Source organism: Mytilus californianus, unplaced genomic scaffold (assembly GCF_021869535.1).
Source record: "Mytilus californianus isolate M0D057914Y unplaced genomic scaffold, xbMytCali1.0.p SCAF_56, whole genome shotgun sequence".
Classification (NCBI taxonomy): Eukaryota; Metazoa; Mollusca; class Bivalvia; order Mytilida; family Mytilidae; genus Mytilus; species Mytilus californianus.
Genome location: NW_026262708.1, coordinates 1,104,123 through 1,110,984, shown reverse-complemented (window position 1 = coordinate 1,110,984; position 6,862 = coordinate 1,104,123). Strand labels below are relative to the sequence as shown.

Here is a 6,862-nt window from a genome sequence, read left to right as displayed (position 1 = left end):
CGCTGAATCATTTTCACTGCTTTATAAGGACATGATTGCAATGTCAAACTTCAGCATACTAAAATGGTTAACTCTTCGAGATAAGAGTGTTTTGTCATATTTGTTAGGTATTCTTGGAAATGAAATTTCAGAAAGCGCGCAGCGATGTTAAGGCAATTTCGATAAGATTTTGTCAGGGGCAGATAACCCCGTAAGGACCTCATTATGTATTCATATATTCATTAATGGCGAAGATTCCGTAAGCTTTGTCTATCGATGAAACTGTATGAAATCAAATTACATACATGCCTGTTAACTAAAAACGGGTATCCGTATGATGTAATTTGTTTATCGAAACACGAATATTGTATGTTTGTGCTTTAATTATTATGGCAAACAGTTGCAATAGCTGTTTTTGTTGACGAGATTGTCGGCTTGTGGACCCCGCCTCCTTTTGCAGATTAACCAATCAGTAGACGATCGCCGTCAAATAGATGTTTGTAGTTTGCAGAATGGAAAGAACCTTGCAGCGAAAATTATTTTCACTTCTATGTGAAAATCTAACCAGAAAAGTAAGTGTGAGCCTCCAAATATGTATTATTTATGAAACATACGTTGCTTGTTTTGTTAATCATTCGCTTCAGAAATCAAAAAAACTGTATACTTATAGATAAAAACGAGTTCAGTGTTGGCAAGCATGATATACACGTGGTCATGGTGGTCAAAACGAAACTAGACTGCAACAGATATCTGAAATTTGAATAATTTATCGAATCCCGTCAATAAATGAACAGAATATCGAATGAAACAAGATCCCTCCATTATACCGAGAGCCCATTCTCAACATTTATCCTGAAATTTAATAGTTTCTAATTTTCGTTTAGCCATTCGGGGAAAAGGGGGGGGGGGGGGGGGGCGTTCCACCGTTCACCTCTCTCCGGCACCCACATTGCTGGAGCCATGAACCATACTTTCAAAGCATGGAGCTCTTAATTTGTAACACAGGGCACACAAACTTGCTCAAAAGGAAACCTTGCAAGACGTCATAATTATTTGGACTACCTCCCCCCTCTTTCCAATTTCTACTCCCACCATTTAATCAGTGTGAAGTCCATACTATATTATTTTCTGCTTAGTGCTGTTGGTATAAATCAACTTTTATTTTAAAAGGGCGGTAAAGGGTTAATTTTATGCAATGTTTTCTATTTACCCAGTGTTTATATTTTATTTCACTTGTTTTCGTGTTTTGACGTTTGACCTCTCAATACATGTATCTCGTGTTTTGTTCGATGTGCGTGCTACATGTTTCCCCTTATTTATTTCCATGTTTCCTGTTGTACAATTTATTTCTCATGCTTGTCAAAAAAGTTTTACAATTCTATTGAATATTTATGGTTCATGTATGTGATAAAGAACTTCAATTCAAATTTAAATGTACTATAAATAATAATTTTTTGAAATCGGATGCAACTTAAGCTTTTGAGGAAGTTAAAAGGTGACAGCAACATGATTACATCTTTATGTCCATTAAAAATGACTACAGAAGGCTGAGTATCTGGGTAATTATTTGGAAATATCCTGGACAGTGCGTCTTTCTCTGGAAAAAGCCTGTGCACCTTGAATAAATTATCTTATTATCTGTGAACCAGTATTTTTTAAATCATTACCAAGTCAGAAATATATATATAACCAATTGCAAGTTTATGTACTTAAATTGCTGGCTAAATAGAACAATTTTTAATACATAGTCAAAATAATATTATAATTTCTTGAAAGGCTTTGTGAATGATTAACTGGGACGCCTTCCTCATGTTCCTATGACCGTCATTATTAGGAAGGAATCGCAGCAAAAAATTGAAGAAGCTTTTCATGACACAATAATATTATACAAATTAATATGTAGTTTGCTCATCAAGACTGCCCACTTTGACATAATCTTTTTATATATATGTCTTATATCTTAAAGTGCGATGGTCACGCTAAAGTGCAATGATCTACGCTAAAGTGCGATCAGATGACACGCTAAAGTGCGATGGTGTAACAGGAATGGGATTCAGGCGATGGTTTTTGTTTTTTGCTGTGTTCATATTAGTTTTTCGTTTATTGTATTGTTTCTAAATCATGTCGTTATTCTCTTTTGAATTGTTTTACACAAGTCATTTCGTGATCCTGTATAGCTTTCTATGCGACGTAAGCCAAGGCTCCACATTGAAGGTCATAACGTTAACAGGTGCATACATCAACGATATTTGGTGTTTGGTGGATATTTGTTCGTTGACAATTACACCACATCTTCTTATCTGTTTTTTTGTTTATTGTTTATTTTGTATATTAATCAGTCCGTTATCTTTCTCGTTTGAATTGTTATACACTGGTCGTTTTGATACTCTTTGGTCGTTATAGAATACTATCTGCAGGGTTAGCCATACGGTATTCTATAGTTAATTACATTAATGACATTAGCATTGGATAGCGACTTGTCGCATTGGCAATCATATTATGATACTACACCTCTGGTCGTTATGTTACTGTCTTGTTGACGAGTATCCATCTCTTTTACAGACATGACGAACCATATTTTAAAAAATTGTTTTGACAAAATAATTCAATTAGAAAGTTAAAAAGTAGCTTTTATTTCACGCAAGTAAAAAATAGAAAACAAAAGTTTAATAATTTCATGCGTCCGAAGCACTTTTCTGGATTTACCTTCATCAGGAATGCTCAATGCCAAACATTTGAAATCCGAGGATGTATAAGTACTGAAACAGTTGAAGAGCTATATGCTTTTCCAGTAAATGACATGGGACGAATTAAATACTTTGACACTTGGTGTATTTTGCCATTTTCTCTCTCTTTTATGATATACACCTTCCCCTTACTAATGTCAGTTTCAGTCTATGTTTATGAAAGTATTTTTTTTTCCAGTATACTGACAGAATCATGTTTGTCCCCGCCGACACAGCATTTGTTTGTACAAACGGCTTGTAGCGTCATAATGCGATTTAACGTTGCAAACGTCAATACTTTCGCGAACAAACGCACTTTAGCGTATCGCGGCATCAGTCTATAGCGTGTTCCATTAAATGGCACAGACTATCGCACTTTAGCGTATCAAACCATCTCACTTTAGCGTGACCATCGCGTTTCAGCGTCCCCATCTCACTTTAGAGTCCTACATATATATATATATATAAGTAAAACAGTATTTAAATTGAATAGAACACTGCATGCATCATCGTTCTAAAAATAGAGTATTACATAAAATATCTGAACTGTATCCCTGTTGGCAGGAATTAAATCCATTACTCGAAGATATATCCCCGGTAAACAGAAGGGACCCATTTATAAAATTTTCTTTGGGAGAGCACTAGTCAGAGAGGCAGAAAAAAGCCCCATTTGTAATAAAGTCGTTTATTCTGTGACAACAGACCAGTTTGTGGAATCACTAAAGTACGCAAATCACATAATCAATTTATAAAAGGAAAAGGCCACAGCTCTGTAGGAACCCATAGATTAAGGGGGGTCTTATATTCTTATTGCTCTTAAAGTAAGTCTACCACCAACTGCTGAGAAAAAAAATTACGACATGTACAAGTGTTATGGACCAACTAGCGTAACGGTTAAAATGAACCAGACACCATGAACACAAATTAAACAAAAATTGATAATCATAAATTAAATAACAGCTATCACACATATTTGAAAGAAATGTATTTTTATTTGGGGCAATGCCTTGCTGATGAATCATTCAGATGATTACTCAAAACAGCTTTCACCAATCTTCATGAAACTTTGGTGAATTGTTTAAATTTATTGACATAAGTTTCCTTTCCATTTCTATTAGATATTTTTGATACCTGGTTTTGGAGTATAGGGACTTTATTCATATTAACGGGTCGAAATTATCGCGTTTTTTGGACAATGTCTCAAAAACGCTTAAACACATTTTCATGAAACTTGCTGAAATGTAACGTAAGCTCCCTTACGATTTTTAATATATTTTAAATTTTACTTATTCCAGTTATTGGATTGTATTCATAAGAATTATTCATGAATTGTGCCACTGTGCACAAGTTTGGTTTTTTTTAATTTTTATACCCCACTTTTAGTCTTTAAAAAGTGTTGGTGGGTATACTGTTTTACTTCTGTCTGTACATCCTCAAGTCAGTCCGTCCGTCTGTCCCATGAATATTTTTCTTTGCATCTTTCTCAGGAACATTACAAGGATTTCTGAAATTTGGTTTCAGGCCATCAGGGTTTATATGTGTCAGCTATACCGTGTGATGTACCGTGTGATGCTTTTTCAGATTCATCACTCAACAACCTTTTACTTTAAGGGTATGGGGGTATATTAGTAGCTCACAGATTCACTTTTTTGTTTTAGATTTTTTTTTGGGGGGGGGGGTGGGGGCTGGCTTTTTTTTTAGCACAGCTCTTTATTTAGCATAGGATGCAGCAATTCTAGAAATCCAAGAAAAAATAGGCATTTATATATCTATGGAGGAAATCCTGATATCAAATTAGGGTTGTGTGGCAGACGTAATTTCTTTATTTTAAAAATTATATGAATCATTATACATATGTTTATGCTCCTTATTTTAAATAAAGTACCTTTATGTAATTAAATAATTACTTTCTCTTATTTTTTTTTTTTAGCTCCCCTGTCAATTACAAGATACAGTATGCCATTCCAGCTTTGATGAAATAAAGTAATGGTTTGATTTGGAGAGCTTTATTATTATAGACAGGTAAATTGTTTTATCCTGATATCAGCTAACTATTGTACAATGAGACAACTCTCCCCAAGAGTCCAAATGACACAGACATTAACAACTATGGGTCTTTGAATGGCCTTCTACAATGAGTAAAGCCCATTCTGCATATTTGGCTATTAAAGGCCCCAAAATCACAAATGTAAAACATTTCAAAGGAGAAAATTAATGGTCTAATTTATGTAATCAAAAATGAATGAAAAAGAAATATGTAACACAGCAACAAACGACAACCACTGAATTCCAGGAACATACATTGTACATACAGAATGTGGATGGGTTAAACATGTTAGCGAGCCTGGCTTTTCTTCCTGTTTTATAATTTGTGCAAATAAATTTCTGTTCTTACATCATGTACATTGTAAGAATATTGTATGATGTAAACTCAGAAATTATTGCAATGTTTTTATGAGGCAACTTTGAATATCGCAATAAAAGGAACTCACATTCCGGAATCTATACATATAACTGTACAAGTATGCAGATTTTTCTGAAATCGCAATTATAAATCTCACATTTTTGTCCATTCTTCAGAAATTGCAAAAATAAATGTACCCAATAATCATGATAATTTCTTAATTTAATCAATGTTAATGAAGTATCTGTACCAGCAACAAAATTTATTTACACAGACATGACAGATATTAATACAATAATATACTGAACTTGCTAGCAAAATTGTTTTAGCTGTGGATTACTGATATTGATATTGAAGTATTCCTGTCTTAAAAGGAGATACAAAACAAAGTAAATTAACATAAATACATCAATTTGAATATTAATTACAGAATACATCTTATAGGCACATCTGGGTTTCTGTCTCGCCTTGACGGAGTCAAAAAGCGAGACATAGGTATGCTGGCGACGGCGGCGTCAACAATGTATTGGTTTGTGATTAGGTCTAGTTCATGGTGGTAGGTCAATGATATTTGGTATGCAGTTGTATTAGCATTGGCACATCTCATTCCATGGAGATTGTTTAGCCATGTACCTTCAGTCATGGTTCATCGACTTTGAATATTTGCATAACTTACATGTTAAAGTATTGCTATTTTAATTTCAACATTTGCATTATCAAAATTACAAAAAGGCCAGACATATCTATGTGATAACAGTTTATTTTTCATTTAACTTGAAGTTTTATAAAGTACATGTAGTGCACCTTATTAAAATGTGTGTAGAAAATTAAATCCTTGTTCAAATGATGAATGAAGACATTATTGTTGTACGTTTATTTTTCCAAATTGGCAGTAGAGGTATAGGGGGAGGGTTGAGATCTCAAAAAACATGTTTAACCCCGCCGCATTTTTTGCGCCTGTCCCAAGTCAGGAGCCTCTGGCCTTTGTTAGTCTTGTATCATTTTTAATTTTAGTTTCTTGTGTATAATTTGGAGTTTAGTATGACGTCCATTATCACTGAACTAGTATACATATTTGTTTAGGGGCCAGCTGAAGGACGCCTCCGGGTGCAGGAGTTTCTAGCTGCATTGAAGACCCATTGGTGGCCTTCAGCTGTTGTCTGCTCTATGGTCGGGTTGTTGTCTCTTTGACACATTCCCCATTTCCATTTTCAATTTCATTATTAAATAAGGACAAGGAAATTATTTTGTTAGCATTTTAACAGTAACTTCTTGAAGAAATATGTTTGCACTAACTTTTGATTACTTTTCACATGTTGAAAATTTCATTTAATATATTATATTTGCTTTTTCATATTTCAGGGATGATGACCTGCAGTAGAAAGTTCCTTATAAATCATCATGGCTATTACAGCAGATCTGATTAAAATTTGTTTAGAAAGCCACCAAATATGTCCATGAAAAGTAGAAAAAAGACAGCAATTCTATATAATGTACATATATGTACTAAGCAGAAGCATTGACTGTTTCAAGACCAAATGAATTGGAATTTAGTGTTTTGATGCTGAGAGACAGAGGAAAATTAACTAGACAATTTAGCTTCTTTTTCATCATCATGTATCACTGAAGTTGATGTTTACCATCTTAAAGAGCTTTTACCTCAGTTAAAATGAATACTAAATACGGACAGTTTGGAGATTTGTGAATTTTCTTACAATTGGAGTTTCAAAAAAGGATTTCATTTAACAAAATT

General features: G+C 33.9%; 1 long non-coding RNA gene across 1 annotated transcript; it reads left to right on the top strand.

Moving 5' to 3' along the window:
* Window positions 1-259: 259 nt before the first annotated feature.
* LOC127703926 (uncharacterized) lies at window positions 260-6,504 on the top strand. The gene is made up of 3 exons (XR_007983129.1): window positions 260-551; window positions 4,636-4,727; window positions 6,472-6,504. It is a non-coding gene; the product is annotated as an uncharacterized LOC127703926 (long non-coding RNA).
* Window positions 6,505-6,862: the final 358 nt, after the last annotated feature.